The following is a 27,079-nucleotide window of genomic DNA, read 5'->3' as shown; positions in this document are numbered from 1 at the left end:
ATTGCACATAGATATGTAGATGTACATTTGTACTGTTGTCTGCATGTTACTCCCAAGTGTGTGTGTGTGTGTGTGTGTGTGTGTGTGTGTGTGTGTGTGCGTGTGTGTGTGTGCGCGTGTGTGGGTGTATGTATGTGTGTGTGTCTGTGACACCTAGACGTACAGGTGTCAGTTTACTCTACTTACTGTGGGCTAGGTATGCGTTCTCATAAGCTCACTCAGTGCAGAGCAAGATGACTGGCTTGCCATTCTGCAGTGCTCTTCTTGTGCAGCACTTAGCTTAGCCTGTATCATATCCTTGCCCCAAAGTATACTTAGCTGCCTGTCCACACAGCCTTCTCTACTTAGTTATGCATGGCTACTTTACTCAACAATGTATACTTGTTATACAGTGCAAATAATGCACCACCTTGCAATGCAATCTCTGATTCCCATCCATAAACTGTAGATCATTCAGAATGGATGGATTTGTTCCCCATATAGGAGACCAACAAGATTATCATGCATACACCATAGTCTCACAGTGTGAATGATATGGTCAGATATAGGACAATACTTCATATCCACTTATTTTAATATGGCAAACTTTCTTCTTCTTTCACCTTTTTCCAGTTAGGGGTCACCACAGCGGATCACATGTCCGCTCATGATTGGCAGTGGAGTTTTACAGTGTCGAGTTGCCAGCCCGGCGCCCAACCTTCCACAGAAGGCACACACACACACGCACTCATGCCTAGGGCCAATTTAGAGTGTCCAATCCACCTACAGCATGTCTTTGGGATGTGGGAGGAAACCAGAGCACCTGGAGGAAACCCACGCAACCACAGGGAGGACATGCAGATTCCGCACAGAAGGCACCCCAGCCGAGGATCGAACCGGAGAACCTCTTGCTGTGAGGCAACAACGCTAACCGCTCCACCACCGTGGCCGCCCCTTAATATGGCAAACTTTACAAGTAAAAAATCATATCTACCAGCTTATGATGATTGAGGTATGAAATAAGTACTACATCTAGGTAAAGACTGTATTTATTAGGTAGACTCAGATGGGTATTACATTTCTGTAATAATGCCCTAATTTTTTATGTTGCACACAATCTCAGTTTAAACTATAAATTGTAGGATTCAGAGGCCTACTAAGGTCATCACCTAAGCAGAAGGGAAGCTGGTCTTTTTAGTTAACTAAGTGAAATAATTTTTAAAAAGGAACAGAATAAGCATTAGGAACATACATACATATTCACCAGTTGTGAATGTTTTATTACCTCTATCAAATCTGCAGCATACCTAGCTTCCATCTGCATAATTTATAGATTCCTGTAGGGTCAATGTTATATTGTTTTATGACAAACTCTTGGCACACTTTTAGATGATTCTGCACATCTGTTTAATACACTGCTTGACTGTTAATTAAATGAAAAAGTGTTTTCCATTATGCTTGAGATGAGACAGAACTTGTGAACTAGTATTTTTCATATTTTGCAGAACAGTTTTTTTTTTTTACAGTCCCACCACTGACCATCAGCTCCACCATCTGTTCTCACTCACTGGGTCTGTCAGACCCACCTCGGCTTCCCTCCTGTTCAGGACTACAGAGGACAGCAGCATCATATTGCAGCCAGGGAATGTTTCTTAGCCCCTTGCCCCACAGTAGCCTTGTGAGCCTCACAATTGTGCCTTCATGCAGGTGTATGCACTCTTCTGCTTATTTGCAACTTCCTGACGTAGTGGTGAACCACTTGTGACGCAAAGAGCACCTGTCTCTTAAGGCTGGTGTGCTATGTGTTGCAGGTGGTAAACCAGTCTTTTAAAACTACCCCCATCCCCCAGGACTGGTGAGCTGATGTCAGTCTCTCACCCACAGCCTTCCCAGTCCAGTCCCTACAGCACATTTACCATTAGTCAAACACGGGTCATCTTGGGAACAATAAGGGATTTATTCCTTTGCAAAGTAGAGTTGGATCAATTTTGCAAAGCAGATTTATGTCTATTTACAATGTTAAAACCTCCAACATTTTAGATGCTAAACAGAAAAATAATTGCTCACAAATTTTAATTTTAAAATGCAAAACTAAATAAATATTTTCAGATATTGTATAGCAGTATTAAAGTTAATTATCTTTACTTGTATAGCAAAGTGAATAGAAGGGATTTTGCATATATCTAAAAAGAAGATACTTTATACTTATAAGAAAACACTACTGCATGTAATAGCTGTATAAACTGTTCTAGTAAAATAAAATAAAAATAATGTGATTTTAAACATTTATTTTAGATTATAATTTTCTAATTGAGAAAGTTTATAAAAGAAAAGGTGTGACAGCTGAAAAAATGATAAAAGTAACAGTATGTATGAGGTACATATAGGAGCCAGATGTTTGTCAACATTATATTACACTAAGTAGAATTATATATGCCATAGTGTGCTGCTGAAGCTGAGTTGTATTCCGTAAGGTTAGAAGCTAAATGTATGGCTAGCTCAATAAGATATTAAAGGACTTCTATAATTAAAATCCAAGATAATGGATTATGTCCAAACCAGATAACTCCAACTGACAATCAGGTACATCCATCAATCCACAACCCCTTAATCAGGTACATGATAGACAACAAACAGGTGACTAAGACAGTACAGTTGTGTAAGAAAACTTGCCATAACAATAGATGTTCAGATGATCACTGCAGCAGTAACTGTAGCAAACTAGGTTATATCCTTCACTGGAAATAACAACTGGATAGTTTCCAAAGCTTCAGTGGCACATTCTGCTTACTCACATAGTTATTCAGCTTGAGCTGAGCTGTTACAAAAGAGTGGATTGAGTGCCAAGCCCTTCAGAGATTTCATGCCGACTGAAAGAAGTAGGCTAGAGCCTTAAAAGGTCAATGCTAGGAAATTAAAATTAGAAGTCCTTACCCTGGCCATAAAAACATACACAAATAAGGGGAATGGAAGGAGGGAGCGGCTACTGAGTGTTTACTTATACTACTGTACTATGTTCATCATACTGACCACTACTTCAGTAGTCTGTATAGGTAGATTACCATTGTTTAGATTAACTGGGAGGATGAAGGATGAGTGTCAAGGAGTCCCTGGAGATAGGTCCTAGCAAAGCCTGGCATAAACCTGAGAAGAAATCTTGTTTTTAGTGCATTGTAAAGGTAATAGTATGAACACAGGACCAAGTGGTGCTTCTAGAATACTTCTAGAATCCAGTCCTTTCTAAAAAGCCATAGACGAAGTAAAGGCCCTGGTAAAATCAGCTTTGACTTTGCCTGAAATTGCTTTGTTGTGGTGGGTATAACAGAAGGTAACAGCATGAGACAACCATTTGAAGATAGTCTGCTTTGACACAGGTTGCCCTGTCCTTTTACCTTCAAAAAAATGAACAACCACTCAGGGTTCCTAAAAGATTTTGTTTCATCAAGACAGTACCAGAATTGCCTGTGGATGCTCAAGAAATGGAGTATCTTTTCTTCTTTGTGTTTAGGTTCTGGAAAGAAGATAGAGAGATGGATAGCTTGGCTCAGTGCAAACTTAGATTATACTTTAGACATGGATGAAGGATTAGTTCTTAAGGAAACCCTATCTTTGCCGAAAAAAGATGAGGATAACCAACCATAAGAGCTTGCAAATCAGATACTCTTCTTGCAGAAGTCAGAACAATCAGTAGCACTGTTTCCTAGGTTAGGAACCTCAAGTTGACCTGATGAGCTGGTTAAAATAGAGGAAGAGTTATTTTTTCCAAGACAAAATTCAGATCCCAAGGAGAAGCCACTTATTTTCTGTGAGAATTGGCACCCAACTCCCCTTTCAAAAACATTTCCACATGAAACTGCTTTAAAAATAAAAGTATGCAGACATGCTGAAATGGCTGACAAATAAATCTTGATGGAGGAGTAAGAGAGGCCAGAGGGTATTGGCTCACACAAATATCATAGAACCAGAGGGACACTAGCCCTGGAAGGGTTCTGCTTCTTATATTGACAGCAACTAGAAAATCTTTTCCATTTACTAATATATGATTCTCTAGTACCAGGTTTTCTTGTCTCCTTTAATACCTGCTGCTTGTATTCAGAAAACAGGTGCCAACAAGGTATTAAGATTCTATCATTCAGACAGTTAGATGTATTTGCTTGAAGTCAGGCTGTATCAAGCACCCCTTGTACTTTGTGAGTAGATCCAGTCTGTGAGGAAACTTGTGGTAATTGCCTTTGGCCATTTCTAAGTTATGTGAGAGGCACTGTTACTTGGGCCAGACTGGAGATACCACCATGATCTTTGGGGAGTCCTTCTGATTCTTCAGAATGACTCCTGATATTACTGGAAAGGAACATAGAAACCTTCTTGTCCAAGGAAAGGAAAAAGAATCTGTTGTCCAGGTCTTCTTCCATGGAGTCCTGGAGAAGAACTTTACCAACTGACGGTTGTGAGCAGAGGCATAGTTATCTATTTCAGGTATTCTTCATAGCTGGATCAATTCATGGAAGACCTCTTAATTCAACACCCCCCCCCCCCAAAATGAGGGTCTGTCCTGGTCCTACTCAGCTTGTCTGCCATAAAAAATTGTTTTGACAATATAAAGGATATCTGTCAAGTGAGATTGTGCTGAAAAGCTATATCCCTGGCTATCATGGCTAGTCTGCACTGAGGGCAGGATTTGGAATTCCCCTTTTTGTGTTCACGTACCACATCACTGTGATGTTGTCTGTGAACCCTCTTAATGGTACAGGGGAGTATAAAAGATTGAGTGTGCCAATATCTGTTTTACATTTATGTGTTTTTGATCTGTATTTTCTGTTCCAATGACCCTGCATTTTTATCAAAACAGACACTGATCTCCAAGTGAAGTTTGAGGCATCTGTTGTTACAGACTGTCTTTCAATCAAAGAATCTTTTTTTTCCACAAACACCAAAACTAGAATTTGAAATGTCAGGGATATTGATGTTGAGTCCATAAAAAATGTAAGGACCACTGAATTTTTCTCAAGTGTAATATTGCCAGAAAGGTTATGACAAGCATAGATGCCATAAGAAAATCCCAGGCTGCGACAATAGTTTGAGTGGAAAAAAACTCAGGAATAGTTCTAGATACAACTCTACTTTTTGATGTGGAAGAAAATCACTTTAAACTGAGGCATATAGGAGACACACCAGGAAAACAATCCAGAGAGAAGGAATTAAATAAGACTGTCTGTATGCTCTCCTGGAACCCCAGTCTGTGCAAGTAATCTCTCACCAAAATGATAGTTTTATGACACTGAAAAAGACTGCAAAAATAAGCAAATCATTTAAAATAAGGAAAAAAGTGAATACCTTGCTGTTTGCAGTATGCTATCACTGGAGATAGCCAATACCCTTGGAGCAGTGGTTAGGACAAAGGGTAATGCAAACAACTGATAATGTGATCCAGACAGATAAAATCTTAAAGAAATGTCAGAAATATGGATCTATAGGAATATAATTATAAGTATTTTTTTTTAAAACTAAGGTTACCAGAAAACTCAAATGGGGAATGTGAGGTAACAAGTTAGAAAGGGAAAATATTTTGAACTTGGGCACTGTTACAAACCACAAACTACTTTAGAGAGGAAAGATCCAGAACCAGTTTCCATAAATAATCTTTCTTTGGCACCAGAAACATTCTTGAACAAAGTCCTTCTCCTAGCTGAGGAGGAAGAATTGCTTCTGTTTTATCCTGAGACAGCAGGTGATGAATGATAAGAGGGAGAAGAGGAGTTTGGTCTGCTCGATGAGGGGGAATCCACCAAAAAGGAGGGAGATACTCCCACTGCCATCTGTAATATTGATGGCTTACTGTCAGAATCTGTCTATAATTACCTGCTGCCAAAGACAGAAATGAAGGTTCAGACTTTCTGGAAGGATTAAAAATGTGCCAAATGGGAATGGGGAGGGAAGTCTTGTAGAAAGTCGTTCAGACTTATAAGACTGTCCTTTGGTCGAGGGTGGGGTGGGTGTTCCTCCTTTCTTTTTCAAACCTCCCTGACATTGCTTTTTAGACATTTGTTTACCAGCAGCTTGCTGTGATTGCTTATTTTGCTTTTTATAAAAGGTTGTAGAGGTAGAATTAAATCTTCTTGACAAACTTGGAGAGGGAAGATGGAAAAATGAGCAATTTCTTGAATCAGCTTATATATCTCACCACACTTTTTAAGAACCTTTTCAACAGATAGTCCAAAAACTAACTTTTTGCCTAACCTAAGGGAAAATTAAATACATCAGCTTTAACATCCTCATGAAGGTTTTGAGTATGCAGCCAAGCAAACCTCCTCATAACAGTGCCAGTGGCAGCAGTGCTAGAAATGGTATCAGCAGAATCATAAGCACATTTTACACAGGGGGTATCCACTTGAGACATGCAGAAGCAGTCAGATCACACAAAGATATTTTTCCTCAGAAGAGGAAACAGATGCCTTTATACTTATGTTCTCAAAAGAGGTAAGCATGAACTTTAACATATGAGCCTGACAGATGTGAATTCTAAAAATAAATGTTGTAGGAGAACACACTTTTTCTCCAAATCTAGCAAAAGCTTTAATCCCACTCTTGTAAGAAGGGGAAGGATTGGTCCTAATAAGATGTTTAGCAGCAGTCTGGTCTGATCTGGTACTAGTATATATAAATGTATATGAGCAATGAACTTTATATGATTTCTCTGCTTTTTGGGGGCACCAGTCTTGCTGTCAGGCAAGATACAAGCTGGAACAAATACATCATCCATTGCTGAAAGACTAGGACACATTTCTGTAGGTTCAGGAAAATTCATTTGCAGTAAATTATAAAATGTCTTCTGACACAGTGGAATGTCAATTTGTTCCAGTGTAAACAACTGATTCACTATGGAAATAGTTTCAGAAAAAGAGAATCTTTTGAAGGGACTAGTAGAAGCCACACTTTCTTCAGAATCTGAATCAGAAACCAGAGGAGAAAAAACAGAATTTGTCTCTCCATTTATTTTGTACTTCAAAATCATAAATCTCTTTATGAAATTGAAATTGATGAAACCTTTTTTCTCTTGCCAGAAACAACTGAACTGGAAGGATCAAGAGCCTGAATTAAACCCTGAGTCAAGCCCAATAAATAACTCTTGTCTAAAGTAATTGAAACAAGAGAAAACTTATATCAGAAGCAGAATCCTTTATAAACGCATTCTACGAACCTTCAGGAATGCATGGATCATACAATCCCAAATAAAACCAAGACCCAATCCTCCAAAGGCAGACGTCCTGTCTGGTGGATCCCAGCCATAAACAAGCTATACAACAGAAGGAGGAAGCTACTACATGATAGAGCAAAATCCCAAAAAGGGAAGGCATCACTGATCAGTGTTAGCAAAAAACTACGGGCACTCATAAAATCGTCTAAGGCAGCTTCGAGAGAAAAATTGCACAGGACACTAAGGATAATCACAAGGCTTTCTTTAGTTATGTTAGGAACCTGGGTGGGAATTCCCAGATATGCTCAGAATTAGTCCAAAATGACAAAAAATACACCGAACCTACAGACATTGCCAACATCCTAGCTGACAGGTTCAGCACAAACTCCCCCCCCCACCAAAAGGGCAAATATCTATCCCAGCAGAGTGCTGCCCCCCTGACATCTCAGATGCTCAGTTAAGAGCCGCCCTCTCCAAAGCAAAAAACACAGCATCAATGGGACCAGACAGTGTCCCGGGCTGCGTCCTACATGAACTCCAAGAAGAGCTAAACCCAAACATAAAACTACTGTTCAATCTCAGCCTTACCACAGGATATGTACCCAAAGAGTGGCGTACAGCAACAGTGGTCCCTCTCCACAAAGGTGGTGCCTCAACGGATCCTGGAAACTATCTATGAAGCCTGACTAGCTTGGTCTGCAAAGCTATGGAAAGGATCATCATGGACCTCATAAAAAAAGATATTGGGGACCTACAGACACTGGATCCTACCCAGTTCGGCTTTGTTAAGGGCAGATCCTGCCTCTTAAACCTGGTCGATTTCTTTGAAACAGTCACCAAGGCCACTGACGAGGGGAAGGTGGTCCACACAGCCTACCTGGACCTCACAAAAGCCTTTGATACAATACCCCACTCGGGCATTATAGATAAGCTCACCAGCTTAAATATAAACCCCTATGTCACTAGATGAGTTGCAAACTGGCTCAAGGACAGAACCCACATGGTTAGAATTGCTGGAGCCATGTCAGACTCCACACCAGTTACAAGTGGCGTCCCACAAGGCTCAGTCCTGGGACCTCTCCTGTTCGGTATACATTTCTCGGAGGTACAGGCCAACACGGAAGGACTGTGGCTGACCAAGTTCGCAGATGACTGCAAACTGGGCGCTATAATCGACTCTCTAGCCGACACAAGCATCCTCCAAAAGGGCCTCATAGAAACAGACAACTGGTGCCAGAGCCATGGCCTCAAGCTAAACGCCAAAAAGTGTATAGTCATCCCCTTTGGCAAAAACAAAGTGCCCACAAATTACCACATAGGTGGTAATCCATTAAGTACAGAAGAATTAATTAGGGACCTGGGGACACAAGTTGATAGCAATCTCTCATTTGACAACCACGTGGCCAAAGTGGTTAGAAAAACATTTTATATAGCCCACCTAATCATGAAGGGATTCACATCTAGATCAGGGGAGGTCATCATGCCACTTTACTCATCCCTCATCAGGCCCATAATTGAGTACAATGCCCCTTTTGGGATGTACCTTACCAGACACCTGCAGCAACTGGAAAGACACCAAAAGTACCTCACCAAGAGGATGAAAGGGCTGAAACAGATGCCATATGCTGCCCGGTTAAAGAAACTCCAGCTCTACTCAGTGGCATACTGCCTGCTCAGAGGTGATCTGTGCCTGATGTATAAAGCCATGTCCAACCCGGAATTAATGGACATGCTGCACCTCAGAAAATCCAAATCCCATCGAGCTACGCGCTCGAGAGACTTGAACCTCAGCACTGAAATAAATAGGACATGCTGGAGGGACAGATTCATAACCCGGAGGCTCCCTTCACTCTGGAATAAAATCCCAGTCCAGGTTAGGCAGAGTCCCTCATTGACTCTCTTCAAGAGGAATCTTGATGAGTGGATGGGGGATCGTAGGTTTACCCCGGGTATCACTTCTGTGTCACTGTTAGACAGAAGCACATTATACTAACCTCGAAAAAGGGCATAGCAAAATTAATTTAAAATGGGTGGTGAAAGCCAAACACACTCTGGCTAGGCTTATAAATGCCCTAGGGCAGATAGCTCAGTATGAACCTATGAACCTATAAAGTTTTTGCTTTTTTTTCAAAGGATTTTCTGAAGAAAACCAATAATCCAAAAAAGGCACCCGGACGTCCAATGAGTTCCAACACAAAGTCCTTTATTCACAAAAAACACCAACACACATTGATGCTGTGACATAATTCCTTCCACGTTTTCATCTAAGAAACTTCATCAGATGAGTGTACTAACCAGTAATACATACTTAAATACCATATTTTCCCCCCTAATCAACCAATGTAATGCAGCAATAAATTAAGTAAATGTAGCATGATTAATAATAAAATTCTAACAAAACACAAAATCACAAAGTACAACAAATAATTTAAAATATGAAATTCTGTATATGTCTTCTGTTAACGCATAATAACTTCAAGAATAAAAGATTTCAAAAATAAAAAAAAGGGTTTAATCAAATTGTGGTATAGTCAATATTTCACAACTATTCATATAAATGCATGGTATAATGTCACCATCTACTGGACAAACATCAAAGCATACTACTTAAATCTATCTAAAAATATATGATAATAAATTAACGGTATAAGTTAAAAAAACATAAAAAGTTTGTTGTTTAAATAGAATATATATTACATATGTATATCATATATAGAGACATTAAACACATACACATCTTACAATTTGGTTGATCTAAGTTTTAAAACAGGCATTAATGAAACAGTGTCATTTAACCCTGGATGCCTGCTGGCCTCTAGGCCGAGTTGCCAATAAAGCTTCCTATACTCTAACCTAGTTTCCTAGGGGCTTCCTCTTGGGTCCATAGGTATTACTTCAATCACAAAAAAAAAAAAACAATATTCAGCCCCCCCCTACACACTTGAGTATGTTTAAACAAGGCATTGTTTTCATTCATTCTCCTAATGTCATACCTGTGTTCATACATTCTTTTTTTAATTTCCTTTCTGTTTTACCCACATAAAATGAATTACAGGTATTACATAAGACTAAATATATAACCCCTTTAGTGTTACAATTAGCATATCCTGTGGTATTAATGTGCCTGCTTCTACATTTTAAATATATTGTGTTTCCAGTCCGTATATTTGAACACTGGGCACAATTACCACATTTATATGTACCTTTTCTATTGTTTAAATAACCTTCATTGTTGTAATATGTACCTCCTTCTCTCTTTAATATATTTTTAATATTACCCCCTTCCTTTATATACATTTGAAAGGCTTATCAAAAATCATATTCAAGTCTGATATCTTAGCAAATTTATTCCACTCATTCTCAATGGTTCTCCTAACCAGTCCGGTTTCCCCAAGTGCAGAGTGATATGCATCATTTTCTGCATTTTCCCTTGACTAATCCTATCTATAGTATAATTTTCTTGGATCTATATCAGTTGAGTGAAAACCCCTTTACGCGAATACAAATACATCGGACCGCATTGTGCGAAGTACGTAAACCTCAAATGTCCAAAACCGCGAATTCCGAAATGTTGATTTGTTTTGATTGGCCCGTCTGTGGTATAACTCCGTAAGGTAAGTGTGTGATAAATAGGACTTTAGGGTTAGGATTTGGGTTAAGGTAAGTGCATAGATAGATAATGTATGTAAGATTTAGTGTAGTTTTAGATGTAGGGGTTTTTTTTAAGTGTATGTATGTGTGTTATTTATTTTGTTTGGGTGTATGTCTGTAGAGGAAGTGTGCGGTAGTTAAGGACCTTAGGGTTAGGGTGGAGTTAAGGATAGCGAATAAATAGTTGTGTATGTGGGGTTTAGTGTAGTGATGGAAGTAGGGTTTTGTTAAACGTATGTATGTGGATTATTTATTTTGTTTGTGTGTATGTCTGTAGAGTTTGGTTAGTGTACATATGTGGTTTCTTTATTTTGTTTGGGTAGGTACTAATTAGTGGGTGGTGGGGCTGGCCGACTATGATAATTCGATATTTTATTTTTCGCTGTTTAGTGCGTTCGGGATTTCCACGGTTCGAGGTATAAGGGTTGATGTTTAGGTATTCACGTAAAGGGATTTTCACTCAACTGATATAGACCCATTTTTTGCACAAAATAGGGGCAAACCTTGTTTTCCTTGTCTCTAATACTTCTGCATATACTTCCATCAACAAATCACAAGGATACCCTCTAGCCTTAAACAATTTAATCAAAAACTCACACTCAGTTTGAAAATCTTTATCATCTGAGGTCATCCTACTTGCATGAACCAGTTGTCCTTTTGCTACCCCTCTTTTCTGATAGGGAGGGTGGGCACTTGTGTAATAGAAGTATGAATTTGATAATGTCTTTTTCCTATGTATTTTAGATCTAAAACCATTATTGTCTTTTTGTATATTTACATCTAAATAGTTCAACTCTGCATTGTTAAATTCATATGTAAATTTTAAAAAATTGGTGGTACTCAATAAATAATCTAAAATTCTTTGAACTTATTCTCTGTATTAACCCAAAAAGACATATGCCATCTAAAAACATCCATAAAAGCTCCAATAGTGTCTGTATTCAGAATAAAACACATACTTGTTTTCCCAATATGAAAGAATTATGTTGGCATATGTAGGGGTACAGTGTGCACCCATTGCCACTCCTCTGAGTTGTCTATAAAACTCTCCTTCAAAGAATATAAAGTTATTTTTCAAAGCCAAATCCATTAAGGTTAAACATGTGTGAAATTCATTGAAAGAGATATCCATAAAGTCTACTAAAGATGCTTCAAACCATAATAAACCAACATTGTGTGGTATACAAGTGAATACATCTACCACTTCTAAAGTAATAAAGCTTAAATCATCTGACTACAGTGTGCTACAAAAATACCAAAAAATCTAACTTGGATTTTTTGGTATTTTTGTTGGACTGTTTGTAATTTCACGCCAGTTTACCAACTGGGCGCTCTTGCTGCTTTTGAATACAGTGTGCTGTTGAGCCACCTTAAAACATCCCAAAAATCATTTAAAACATTCACACTTCTCAAAACTAAATTTTTCAATTTGTAATCAATGTACTTTGCTAACGGTACAGTGACAGATCCTTCTGCTGAAAAGATAGGTCTCAGTGGGGGACCGACTGAATCTTTGTGAACCTTTGGAATACAAAAAATGGAGGAAACTCTAAGTTTGTCAACATACAAAAAATTAAATAATAAGTAATTTAAACACACTGAAATTCTCCTGTAGGCAATATTAACCTTGTCGAGCGAAACTCCTGTGTATTTATTGTCATCACTTAATATATCTAACATTTTTCCTTTATATGTTACGTTTTCCATCAATACAACCCCCCACCCACCTTTGTCCAGTTTCATAATCCCCAGATTTTTATTTTGCTTACATTCATATCAAATATCTCTTTCTTCTTTTGTCATATTGGGTATCACTTTGTTATTTTTAAGAACTTCTCTTAAGTCATTTTCTACCATTACCTCAAAATTCTTGAGCTGAGGATGCAAAGGTGGATTAAAAGTAGTTTTCTTAATAAGTTCACTATTAATGTTTCTTTTTTCTTGTCCATTAGAAACAATTCCAAGTTTTTCTTCCTAATAAAAAGTTTAAAATCCACCAATAAATTAAATATATTAATCTTAACTCTGGGTATAAAAGCAAATCCTTTCAAAAATAAATTGAAATGTCCTTTAGCAATATTCATATTAGTGTAATTAAAAATATTACACCCATTATAACTAAATTTAAATCCATCCTGCAAAATTTCTTCCTGTTGATCTATCTCCAAAAAGTTCTGTCCTGTGGTGCCCAACCATTTTGTCTGTAATTCACAGGCCTGTAATTCACATGTTCCTTCTTCCTCAACCTTTCCGACCTCCAAAGAGGCGGAAATTCTAAAGGGTCCTGTGTATTCAAATTCTCATCGTGACATTCATTATGTAATCCATCATTCATCCAACCTCTATCAAATTCCTCTCTAAAATAATTGCCTCCATTAAATTGCTTGGGTTTGGGTTAATGTGTATTGTTATTATATTCATTCACATCCCTCTCAATCTTTTTTAATTTTCTAACTTGCACTTCTTTACATTTAGTCTCAATATTCTTCAACAAATTAAAATACTTAATGTTTTCAGTATCAATGCTAAACATCAAATCATTAATAATACTGTTGTTGGTACGCTCAAACTATAAATACTTTCCATTTCAAATTTGTTTTTCTTTATAATGGCTCTCATAATGTCCATGCCACATTTCTCAAAGGCCAAAACAAGATCCTTGTCGAATTCAGACCCATCTTTAACATTTAGGGTATTTGCATACCCCCTTCGGTACAATCTTTATGAATTTCTGAAGAAACAGACCCACTTTCACTAGGCAAAACCTTCCTAGGGACAGCAATCTAGTCTGGCAAGGCAGAGAGGAAGTCCCTGCATTTTCTCTCAGTATAGGTTATCCCTTGCCTCCCAAGGGCACTCTAACGGCTACAGAGGACATGACTAACCTCATGTCCCTGGTGGCTGTAGGGACTACACTAGAGGGAGCAAAGGAAAAAGATGAATGGGCTGAGAAACCAGAAATGGCCACAGCACAATCATTCATCTGTGGCTTAAGACACTTTAGCAGTCTGCTGTGGTGACAAAGATTGTTAATTGTCTTTTGTTTGTGGCTGGTAGAAGGAAGAACTGAAGAACCAGTAGGTCGTTCCATGGTAAAACCATGGTGTCCGAGACTCAGTGAAGCCTGGCAGCAGTAGTCGGTAAAACAGGTATGTAGTAAAGAAGTCACTTTTTCCATGAAAAATCACAGTGAAAATCTCTTTGTATAATTATCTCAGCACCCAAAAGTAAAAACTAAAACAAATTTTACCACCAAAAAATATAGTTTTAAAACATTTTCCCATAAAAGTAAAGTAATGCTCCTGTTTCAAAGTTACTACAAGTCATGTAACAATCAATAAAAACACTTTTTACCTAGATTAAAATTAATAATTTTAGAGAAAAAAAATCAATTTCTTTCTTAACAGTAAAATATGAAATTTTTTCCCTAAGGGGAATTTACCTGCTCAGCAATGGAAAGCATTAGCCAGCTGACAGTCCTTGAAAGCCCACAAGAGGGGCACTCTTTGGGGGCAGGAAAGCTCTGAAGGGCTTTGTACCCATCCTTCCTTTTTCTTCAGTTCCGCTTATTTTGAGCAATGACTTGGCTGCATGAAATCTTTGAATGCTGGCTGGCTTTTACATGCTGTGCAGTATATACCTCATATAGCTAAAATTACTACAGCAGTGAATGATATGATGAACATCTGAAAAGGTATGTAAAACAGTGGTAAGACCAGTGCTTCTGTATGGTGCAGAAACCTGAACAGTGAGGGCAAAGCAGCTAAGGAAGATTACAAAGATATAGACAAAGTGTCTGAGATGAATAGTACAATGCACATCACATGGCAGATAAAAAAATAAGGACATCAGAGTTGTATTAAACCCAGCTATAGAAAAGGTCAATGACAACAGATTATGGTGGTTCCGTCACATGTGCAGAAAAACAAAAGATGAGGTAAGGCCAGTTTGGGACAGACAGGAAAAGACAAGATGAGAAGAGCTTAGGATATCCAGAGAAGAAATTGATGGGTTGTGCGTGAGAAGACACGACAGTTGTTTGTCGCTGTCGAAGAAGGTGAGAGACTGGGTCTGGATTGAATGATGTGCTGACAGTTGACATGGCGCTCCAATCTCATGCAAAACTGGAAAAAAGGATGATGGTGATACAAGCAAACAGAAAATGTACACAAAGAATATGCACCTTAATACAGTAAAATAAAGAGGCCTAGTTTAAAGTTAACAATGGAGAATAAATATGCAAGTAGCTGATGAGAACAGGAACACCTGGAGAAGTGAAAAGAGTAGATAAGTAATCCATCCATTTTTAAATAACCTACTTTATCCTTTACAGGATTTCAGGGATGCTGGACTCTATCCTGGCTTGAAATAGGTGCAGACTTTGAAGTTTCTTCTGGTCAGAATGCACATACTCACTCACTCACTCACTCACTCACTCACTCACTCACTCACTCACTCACTCACTCACTCACTCACTCACTCACTCACTCACTCACTCACTCCTACAGGCAGTTGGGAATACTGCCAACTGAAATGCTGCATGTCTTTTTTGAAATGAGAGGAAACCAGTGTCCAGAGAAAACCCATGCAGACACAAAAATGACCTGCTGACTTTGTGCAGAAGACATCACAGCCAAGAACTGGAGGACATTTGAAACAGCAGTACTACTAGTTGTGGCACAGAGCTGTCCTAGGTGACTAATGGCAATTATTTATGTTCTTCAGAAAGGAAATGGAATATGATAGCTGCAAGTGAATAGAAAAGTAGTGCACCAAAGATCTGAAGAATGTTAATGCTTAGCTACTATTCAGTCATTGGGAGACATAGTTTACAGGTTGTGTTAATGTATAATTAGATAAAGATACACTACAGAGAAACTAAATGTGCAGGTTATGGCAGGTTATACAGTAGATGTGTGATGTCTTGTTGTGAGGTTAAGTGAATTCTGGCTTATGTCATAGGCACATACAGTATGCAGGTAACCACATCGGCACACAGCAGCTGATGAGTAGCAATCATACAATTAAGTAAAATGGCAGCAACAGTCTAAGGAAGACACAGTCATGTGACAGCCCACATGCATTATCTTTATGGGAATACTAACTGCACACTGCATCCCTCCACTTAAGTTTAAGAATAACAAACAGATACATATTCTATAGCTGATTATCCTGTAGACTAAAGAAATCATATGATATGTATAAACACACACACACACACACACACACACACACACACACACACACACACACACACACAGAAACATACACACATCTAGATATGCATTGTGTGTGTAACTATAGACATAAAAGTTCATTTGAGGTAGAAACTTTGCAAATAATTAGAGGAATATTGTATTTCAGTTTTTGATGTAGTAATATGTAGTACACTCATTCCGTCTAATTGTTTTTCCTTAATAACTCTACCAGAGTTAGATAATTTAGTCAAATTATGTCTCAGTCATAGCTCATTCTGTGGTCACATCTGGTAGTTAGTCTGACTAAATGAAGTTAAGAGAGTCATTATTACTGCCTTGTGGAGATGATCAAAACACTCTTCATACATTTCCCTAGCCTCATTTCATTTGGCTGGTTAGGTAGTTGCTTTAAACAAAATCTGATGTGGGTGTGTGTATGCATGTGTGTGTCTGCATAGATGTAAAAAAGTATAAAAAGATAAAAATGCCAATAATACTTCCAACCCTTTTAAAATTAAATGCATCAGAATTCAGACATTACTGGTTTTGCATGCCATCACATTTAAAAGGATCCTGCCCTTTTTTCTAATTATGTGTAGTTTTTAATATATTTTGTCTTCTGCGTGGCATATTAAGAACCGCAAACCTCTTCCTCAACTCTCAGTATATTTCCCTTCACATCTTGAGAAATACAAACAGGGAGGTGATTGCTGACTAGTTATAACACACGATGCTTTCAGGCTAATTTGTATTGGTTGCTGTAAGATACAGAAGTGAGTGTCCAAAGAGAAACACATTTAGACACACCTAAACCACTAAGCTAAAGCCAGGTGCTTAACAATGCTGTGTATCCAGTACACTTTTCCAAGTTCATTTAATGGCTGTAATTTGCTGTACTGAGCAGATGTTTTCTTAATACATACCAGATGCATTTGTTTGCAAGACATGAATGATCTGCATGCCAAAGAGGTTTTTTTTAATCATCCCTCCTTATACAACATGTTTCACAAAGAATATACCAAAGCTAGAGACAGGCATCATGGCTTGGTGCTGGTTCAGAATGACACCAGCATGGGCAGCCCATTCTTTCTCCTAGATGAAAAAGAATGTCAGTCACACTATTCATTTAAATTGTGAAATTCTCTATGCAAATGAGTAATAATCCAAAAATCTCAATGCATGCAATGTGGCTTGGAAGTGCTGATAAAAGATCAAGAATGCTTGATTTGCCACCTGAGACCAGGCTTTCCAACCAAGAAAAAAAAATGAAATTAAAGACCATTTTAATTTGCTATAACCACCACCCTCTGAGGTTACACTGCAAGAAGCTGCCCTGTATTAAAGTAATATTAGTAAGTCATTCTGGTGCCATAAATAATTAAACTGTTTTGCAAGGAAATGCATGGTAAAGGGCCAAGAGCTCTTAGGCACATGTATTAGCCACACAGAACTTGAGAGAGCAAGAAAGTCATTAAACAGTCTTTGCTGTGTTGAACTTAGTGTCACATCTCTTATTAATGCCTTGATGGAAAGCAGAAATCTAGTGTCACAGGTCTTGATAGGATGAACAGCTATTAGAGGAGAACTGCTAGTTTACCTGTATTATTAATTTACATGAATCATGATATAACATGTATGTACATGGTACATGCTTCAGTACCTTTACATGATGCTGTGTATTTCACCTATAAAGAGGAACCTGTCTTTATTCTTTATGCAAAGTTGGGTAATGTCTTGCTAGATTAATTAGCCAGCCACTGATGCAGTTTCAGCACAGATGACTTGACACTGATACTAGGATGGTGGAGTTGTTGTACCAGTTTAATGTGATGTTATCTACCAACTCGTCAGCATTTACTGTATCACTGCATGCAATTCTGCAAGAACTGAAAAAATGAAACATTTCCAGTGGAATAAGTCAGACCTTTGAATTTTGCTATGTGATATAACAGTTGATGGGTACAGCCCTCCACAACAATTGAACAAACGATGGTCTCTTGGACATATTCCGTTTGTCACTGTCTTCAGCTTCAGCAAAATGCCACACCTCTGCTCAGTGTAGCTATCCTGAAGAAATGTGTGTGTGTGTCTGTCTAGAACAAATATGGTTTAGTCTCTCCTTGTGCCTCATATTATCCCTGTTTATTGTCATTTTTTTCGATGAAACATATTTAAGATTCTTAAATGAGCTGGTAGCATTGTTTCCAAGGTGCTGAATCTCTTCTGGTAGCATTACCTATTCTACATTGTCTATTGAGATGGGTGGGAAGGGGCCTGACTGATAATATTTAACCCCACCAGTGTTTGCAGTATCTGAAATAAACCTTGCCAAGGTAGTAAGTTAGCTATAGAAATTCGCATCTCTAGCGGATATGTGAAAATAATGTCATCCTTGTTAATACACTTCTCAACATCAACCCGTAAGATTAAGAAAAACAAACATTTGTTATTTCCATCTATTTTACTATGCAGCGTATTTGGCTGGAGGAAAATCACCTGCCAGAATGCTAGTAAACATTTTGTTTAATAAAGTGACAGTTGTCATTTTCACTAAAAGTGCTTTGAATATATGCTTTATTAAGAATGCGATTCAGATACTGCGTATCTTTTTAACACTATCAGGTTGCAGTTAAAGAGTTGTTTGTATCTTACACCTTTTTAATTGCATATGAATCATATTCATAATGTTGTTTTCCCATGAACCTTCATTATAAAGAAATGCAAAAATAAAATGTATCTGCTGCCTTGATTCTGATGGCAGTAACATCTTTAGGATAAAACAAAGGTGATTATGTATGAAAACTGACAAAAGCAGTGTTAATCAGTTGATCTGAAGAATGTAATAGTATAGTGCAGCATGAAACTATTGAACTCTGCAAGTTATGAGACCTTCCCCTTGCAAACTGCATTGCACAAATGCATTTTCTTATCATTTTGTTAACCAAATTGTGTTATGTGACTATGCCATAAACAAAATGAAAAAAAAAAATAGTAATCCCTGCCTACAGACTTGCTTCAGACAATATTTGTGTAATCATATTTCAGACGCCATAAAGACATTCCATCCAAGCAATGCAAGAATGCCAAACTTCACACACCTTGTTATGTTTTGAATAGTAATGTTTGGTACAAAAAAGGGCAATCATGTATGAGTACCTCCCCAGTTATGCAGTAGCAAGTCCCACCTAAACCCTGAATATTCATTTTGATGTCTTTACTGGCCACATGACTATTCATCGGGTATTCGGCACTTAGCATGAGGGGGCATTACAATTATATAATGTTTTTTGTCCCCCTGCACCCCCCCACACCTTCTGCAAATTAAATATACCAGCTCCAAGATCGCACTACATCGAGGAAAAGGGTAAACTGTATGCATGATGTCACCATCAAATCTGCACAAGCATCATTTGAATACATCACAGCCTTTTAGGATGTCAGTCATACAAGTAATGCTCACATCACACCCACATCTGCGCAAACTGCCTGGGGAGGTACGTATAGGATCACCCAAAAAAGGGGAAGTTAAGTAATACCAGCCTGTATTCACAGATGGCTTGGCTGTTAACTACTTTTCAGTTTTAAAGAGTTTCCAATAATTCAACCTTCCTTTCTTTCATGAGTTAATCTCAAGAAAAGATGCACAAGTTTGTTTCAGCTTCAACTCCACTTCTAGTAAAACCATCTTTGATGGCATAATCACATCATATCAGTACTAGCTGTTGCTGAGGATCCCCATATAAAATGCAGGTCTAATGTCAAAATAATATTCAAAAAAGTTAAAAAAAATCTGAAAAAAATTTCTTGTACATAACTTCTACAAGGAAGGCATCTTTGCATCTAAATAGTAAGCATACAGAGTTCTCTCAAAGTCAGATTTTGTGTCTGAGTTTGCAAAGTAAATTGGTATAGGCAGTGCAGCCCCACCCATACAGAAGTGTATACTCTTTGCCAGAATACAACGTTCTGCAGCTCCCTCAAAGCACTGTTTCCAAAAAAAAAAAAAAACAATTTTAAACAAAATGTTCATAAAATCATAACATACACAAACTTGTTCAGATGAATAATAGTGAGTGATATACATGATACATGTTACATGAATGCGTAAAGGCTATCCTCACTGTCTGAGAATGAGCAAGGTAAAGCTATTATTCATAGAGGCCACTTATGCTAACTTGCAATGGCCATAAATATGCATAAGCGGATGAAGTAATAATGAGATGCAAATGAGAAATGACGCAAAACGGCATATAGTAATGAAGCTTTCTCCCGCCTACTTGCAATTCATAGTCAACGTTTTGTGCTTTTCCACCCCATCTGTTACAAAAAGTGGACTCACCTCTATTCTAATCTACTTTGCATTCCACAGTCATGCTGTTACTTTCTGCTAGCCTTGCTATTTCCCAGTATGAGCTGCTTGTGGCTGAGCCAAAACTTCTTGTAACCAGTGGCGCTGCCCAGCCAAGAAGGTGGAGATATATGCAGAGAATCACTCAGTACAGTTTTGAGAATTGGGAGATACTTGATAGGTTCAGAGTGGACAGGGATATTGTAAGAGCCTTAATAAGTATATATGGTCCCACACGGGCACTGGGGGGATGTGTGGCCTGCCTATCCCTGTAGATACAAAGTTATGAATATCACTCACTATGCTTGCCAAGGGAACCTTCCAGAGACAGACTGAGAACACATTGGGTATCTCATAGGCTTCTGCATTGAGGATACTTCAGCAGTTCATGCATGCACTCTTGGCATATGTGGATTAATGCATCTGTTTCCTAGTGTCACCTCAGGACTTATCCTGTACTATGAGTGCCTTTTATGGGGTGGTATGCTTTCCTGAGGTACTTGGTGAGGCAGATGTGCCCAGCAATTAGGGCCAAAGCTAGAACATGAGGGAGCAGAGCCATGATAGAAAGGGGTACAGTTTCATCAGTTGCCAGGCAGTGCGTGATGAATAAGGTTGGATCACTTATGTCTCTGCCGAACATCCTGGCAGTAAACATTATTCCCATGTTTGGCACACTAGCTCACTGTATGCATTGTAGGACACCCTGTAGTCACCTTGTTGGTAAGTGGAAAAATGTTTTTGTTTTTATTTATGTATTCATTTATTTATTTTAGTTAAATAGTTATTAATGGTAAAAGGTATTGCTGAATATTAACCCACTTTTAATTTGTTTTGTCTCTACCCCCTCCCTTCTCTCTCTCTCTCTGTCTCTCTTTTTTTTCTTTCAGGTGATGTTGGATATCCTCTGGAACTATAGCTCATGACACCAGTGAGAAATCCAAGTGGAGCTGCAGAAGAGAACTACAGTACAGTCCTGCCCCTGACCCGAATTGTCATCAAGAGGGTCGTTTTCCTCCTGAAGAATCATTGTAGTACCTGGTTAGGTCTGGGGGTGTACTTCAGTTTGACCCAGCTACTGCATGCAGAATGTTTACTGTATGTTGCATTCTGCACAACACGATCATGTGCTGGTCTGGTGGTGATGTGAACCATGCTGTTATTGTAGCTCCCCGTTCCAGTCCTACTATATATAAATAGTGACTAGCTGGCAGCAGTAGTAAGGGACCTCATCGGGCATGGTATATGGCTGCACAGGTAAACAGCCGGTTTCTAGTCTAAAACTATGGACTATGACATTCAGGTTAGTGTTTCCCTTCTTGTAAAAAACACATAGAGTATAATTGAAGCATGCAGTGATATCTGTGGGCTATGCTGTAGTAGTGCATGGTGTACTGTCACTGTTCATCAGAGATTCCTTCTCATCATTAAATACCTTTTTTTTATTTTAGAACAGGTATTCATATTATTGTTTGTAGCAATTAAGTCTGAGTACTCAGTGACTCCTGTTTAGTGATGTTGTAAGGCATCATATATAAGAAATATTCACATTTCTAACTGTTTTGCACAATACATTCTGTTGAGGTGGTGTACCTAAGTATGTACATATTGAATGTCTTGAAGTTATGCAATCAGTGAAAAATGTTACTTCAGTACTTAACATACGTTCATTCCTTGCAATTGAATCAAAATGTTTCATACTGTTTTTGTATTACACAGTGTTTCTTCAGTTTAAATCATATTGTTTGTTGAGGTACTGCATATCAGATTATTTCATTTTGTCATATACAGCAGTTTGTGGCCTCAGAGACAAAACGTTATCATTTGTGCAGTAGTGAGGGTGAAGAGGCATTGGTGTTTGTCTACATGGCAGGATATAATTTTAATCTTTAATTTTCTTATTAGTGTTTCCTTGAAGAGTTGTGTATTACTACGTTTAAGTTGTAGGTAACTGCCAGCTGCAAAAATGGTAATTCATAGAGCATTAATGGTGTTAATGACTGTAATCTTATGTTATGACATACAGCTTTCTTTCCACAGTTCCATGAGGTTTTAAGCAATAACATTAGAGGAATGAAATACATGCAGTTAAAAAGTGTCCTAAGTCTCCCCCATTTTCTTTTTTACTTTACTTAATAACTTATCCCTCTTCAAGTTAAACATTGACATGTGTGCATGAAGTCAAATTGTAAGTAACGGAAATGTCACACTTGGATCTCAGTAGATCAAGGTAAAATGTGTCATACACATTGCGTGGTGGTGTAAGCGATTTTGAAGAGGGGCTGTCATGAGAGCTGGATGGTGAGTTGGTCCATTGTTATATCTTATTTGATGCAGGGGACCTACAGACCCTGATCTGACACTGCTGTGGGACCAGAACCTAGAATGAGAGGTTCTGCTATGTGTAAATGAATGCTGGCATGGCCTGCTGAAATCTGTTGTGTTTGTTTCCTCCTACTAACTGCAATGATTTCTTAAAAAGCATTGCATTGTCATGTGATCTGTCCCAAAGTGTCCTGACAGTACCTCATCCTCTTCCAGGACTAACTCCTTCTTGAGCCTGGTAAGTCCTAACTAGAGTACAAATTGAGGCAGCCACAGATGCTTGGTGTGCCACCATACAGTGTACCAATGTGATAATGGCATTATCCCTAGTTTGAGTTGAAAATCCTCACTTATACCTGGAGGACTGTGACCATTTCCAGATAACTCTCTGTGGCAGTGGTCTGTGCCCCAACAATGTTGTAGCACATTTTCTGCTGGACAGCTGTGACAAATTCCTGTGCCTGGCATCCCTTTGTAAAGGTGTCACTGTGGACACTGTTACATCTGAATTTCGGACATCATCCTGAATGTGTTTTTTTTGGGTTTGTAGATACTAGTGTAGAAGTGCATGGGTTTTCTTCCTGTACAAGAGTGAGTGTGATGTCAGCATGTACTTGACTTTGTAAAGCTTTGTCACTTCCTTCAGAGTTACTAACATGTTGTGAGGTCTGAGATCCTGTTATTAAACTTGGTAACTGCATATCACTTTCCTCAGGCTTCCTCATAAATATAAATGTCATCATCATCATTATCTTCAGCAGCCATTCTGCTGCTCATATCTTCCAAATGCATTGGTATAGCGGAACTGTTTAGTTCTACTGCTGATGCTGCAAAAAATGATTTGAAAACATTATGACTAAAGAGATAGCATGCACTACTGTGTGCTGGGTAAGGAGGTATGGGGACACCACACACACTGCCTTCATTGTCATTCTCTGGAGATGTACAGGGTTCACTTGTTAATTGTAATTATCCTGTGTTCAGAGGAATAATTCTGATTCAGCATTCAGCTCTGTGTATATAAATAAATAGCTGTTTTAAACCAACCTTCCTCAGCAGATGTACTTTGCTGCTGCAGACAATAGTAATAGCCGGTGTCCACACCATCTCTAATTATTCCAATGCCATCATCATCTGTGTCAGTTATCCACATGAATGGAGAGGAGATATTTCTTCTCTGGTCTTAAAGGGATAAATGTTGGAGACCCCACCACCCAGTACTGGCATGGGCAATTGCCTTCTGCCTGTCCTTGGCTCTTACAAGTCCTACCATATAATTTGCCTGCTTCTTGCACTGTGTTAATGGCAGTTCCTTCCACTGATTGTGTTAATGTCCATTACAACTTGATTCCAGGCTTATTCAGGCCCCCCTTTACCAAACAAACATTTGCCATATGTCCGAATGGCTGCCATGGATATGCAGTTTTCCTCGTGGTTAAAATTATTCTTTCTCTGCCTTGATCCCTTATTTTACTTCAGTACTGCACAAAAAAATATGCCACAGCCATACACAAAATAATTACTGATGTAATCATCATCAAAACTGCACAAGAATGAAAGCATATCTGCCAGCCTCAAAAAAAAAAAAGTTAGATGACTCATACCCCATAATTATATGCACATGCAGTGTGTCAGTGCAGCCAAGTAAAGTTGTGTTGAAGGAATGCTTGTTTCTATTATGAATACATTCACAATAGGAAGGCAAGCAGTTTAATAACAGATCCATACTTCCCCTAGCATCTACCACTTATTGTATTCATAATACTGTCATTTTTCATTAGAAATCTCCTGCTAAAGACACATGTATGTTGAGCCAAGAAAATATTCTTGCCACTTAAGTAATTCACAGTTAAAGCAGTACATTTCTACATGTATGCAAAATCACTAAATAACACCAAAGTAAATGATTTTTTTCAGTGATCACAAATAATTTGCACTGCTGCTGTAATTATTTTCCATTTACAAATGACAGCTTTACAGTATTCACTAAAGCCAAAAAACTGTGATGGTGGTGCTGCAGTAGTGTTGTCATCTCACAGTAAGACATTGTCCTGTTCAATTCTCAGCTAGAGTGTCTTCTGTGTGGAGACATGCATGAAAGGGTGTACCTTCATTGAAGGTTGCGCATCAGGGCCAGCAACTCGGCATGTAAAATTCTGCTGCCAATCATTAGTGGACCGGAGTTCCGCTGTGTTGACTCCTAACCGGGAAAAGCCGAAAGACACAACAACAACAGTATTCACTAAAGCCATTGTAATATGCCCACCGTATCAGTAATGCAAACATTTATAGAAGAGAACTCAATAATCTTACATCAATTTGAACTGTTTTATATTAAACTGCAACATTTCCTTTATTTTTTCATACTTTCAAAATTTTGTGGTTTTATAAGTCATTTCTCACCTAACTTGAATAATCACATTTTCATATGGTGGTGTTAAATGTATTTACATAAGTTCAGGGTCAGTTACATGTTTTGTATGCAGATTAGGCTCTTTTACATTTATTTCTGTGAATTACAGTAATACATAACTTATGCATGTAATTAGGTAAAGGCTACACATAAATGTGGCCACAGCTTCACACGGATGCACTGGGGATAGTGATGGAGTCCGCAGCACTCAGCAGTCCCAGAATGTTGTGGGAACATGCAGATAGCCTCATTTATTCTCTAAAGCTAACCATGCTTAGAAAAGGCAAAATGGAGTAATATGCATGAGTTTGCAGAACCATGATGTGTAATCCCTGCCCATTTAACATAATTTGGCATACATTATCACCTCACAAACAGGAATATTTATTTTTGCGACGACCACCCCCCCCCCCCAAAAAAAAAGAAAAAATGAATACTGCTGCTATACTTCATGAAGAATGTTTAAATGGCATTCAGGTGTAATACTCTGTAAAGGTAGCAAAAGCAATGCACAGCAGCAGTAGCAATTGTAAGTAAGGAAAAAAAAAAAACAGATGATTTCATTACTGACTTTTATCCACCATATACATGAAATATGAGTCTTTTCCTTCAAAATAAAAAAAAAAAAACAAAAAAAAAACACGTGGGTAACAAACCATTTTTGGACAAACCACACTTGCCAATAATAATAGTACCATGTCAAATGCCCCTGCTGGTTAACTGGGGTTGGTTAGGGTGATGTCATATCTCAGAGGGAGTGGTTCTAAACCAGTGAAGACAGCTCTGCTTACAGTTTTTTCACTGTGGCACTGGCAATTCGAATGATGGCACCACCTGTGAAGGCATGAGGCCATGCTCCGAGCCGATCTGATAAAGAGACCAAAATAATGCTCTACCTTCTGAGCAATTTGAACCTGGATAAAATCCAGGCATCTGTTAGAAGATCTGACTGGAAAAAGATCAACATATTGAGATGACAGGGATCACACAATCTGGCCCCCAGTGCATTCACAGGTACAGTGATGGCTTACAGAAGCATAGGCCTGACAAGCTGGCCAATTGGGCTGACCAAGTAGCATCGAGAGGGGAAGAGTTCAGTAGTATTTTTTTGTCATATTAAACATAGCTTTAAAAAATAAACTATAATAAGGCTGCACAACAGAAGGTATTTAGTAGAAGAAATATGCATAACTGTAAATATGTATCTATAATGTTACTGTAATAATGCAATAGAAAGCATAAACATATTTGTACAAAGAACTGCATCTGTACACAAATATATGGAATATTTATGTAATAACACAATCTTCTGTATAAATACAAATGAATATGTATGGGTCAAGAAATATAGCAAGTATGCATATATATGTCTTACAAATATACATCGGTATAATGTATGAATTTTACACAACTCAAAAGTATATATCAAACAAATTGAAATAAGATGCTTGTGTTACAAATGTATTAGAACTGTATGCCATGTGTATATCAAACTGCTCTGTACAGATGTTTGTTTTGAAAAGGTATTTGTAAAAGTGCTGTGTTTAAAATGTATCCAGAGTGTGCCCTACTGGAAGAGAACAGAAATGTACATGCACTATTGCAACTGTTTAAATGTATATATTTTAATAGTGGAAACTGGGATACAGGAGGTTAACCTCAGTCTAGTAAACTTTAGAAACATAGTTGAAATTAAACCACTTTATAGGCTATGTCATAAAGGTTATGCCATAAAGAGGCTATCTGTCAAGTTTTTTAAACACAGGTTCAGCTTACTTCTTTTCTCCAGGGTGATAGAAGTTTTTTTTAATTGTATATATATGTGTATGTATATATATATATATATATATATATATATATATATATATATGTGTGTGTGTGTGTGTATATATATATATATATATATATATATATATATATATATATATATATATATATATAAATATATATATATATTTCATACCACTCAA

The sequence above is a fragment of the Protopterus annectens genome, chromosome 7.part0 (genome assembly GCF_019279795.1).
Source record: "Protopterus annectens isolate FY-2018-M chromosome 7.part0, PAN1.0, whole genome shotgun sequence".
NCBI lineage: Eukaryota > Metazoa > Chordata > Ceratodontiformes > Protopteridae > Protopterus > Protopterus annectens.
This window is presented reverse-complemented; position numbering follows the sequence as displayed.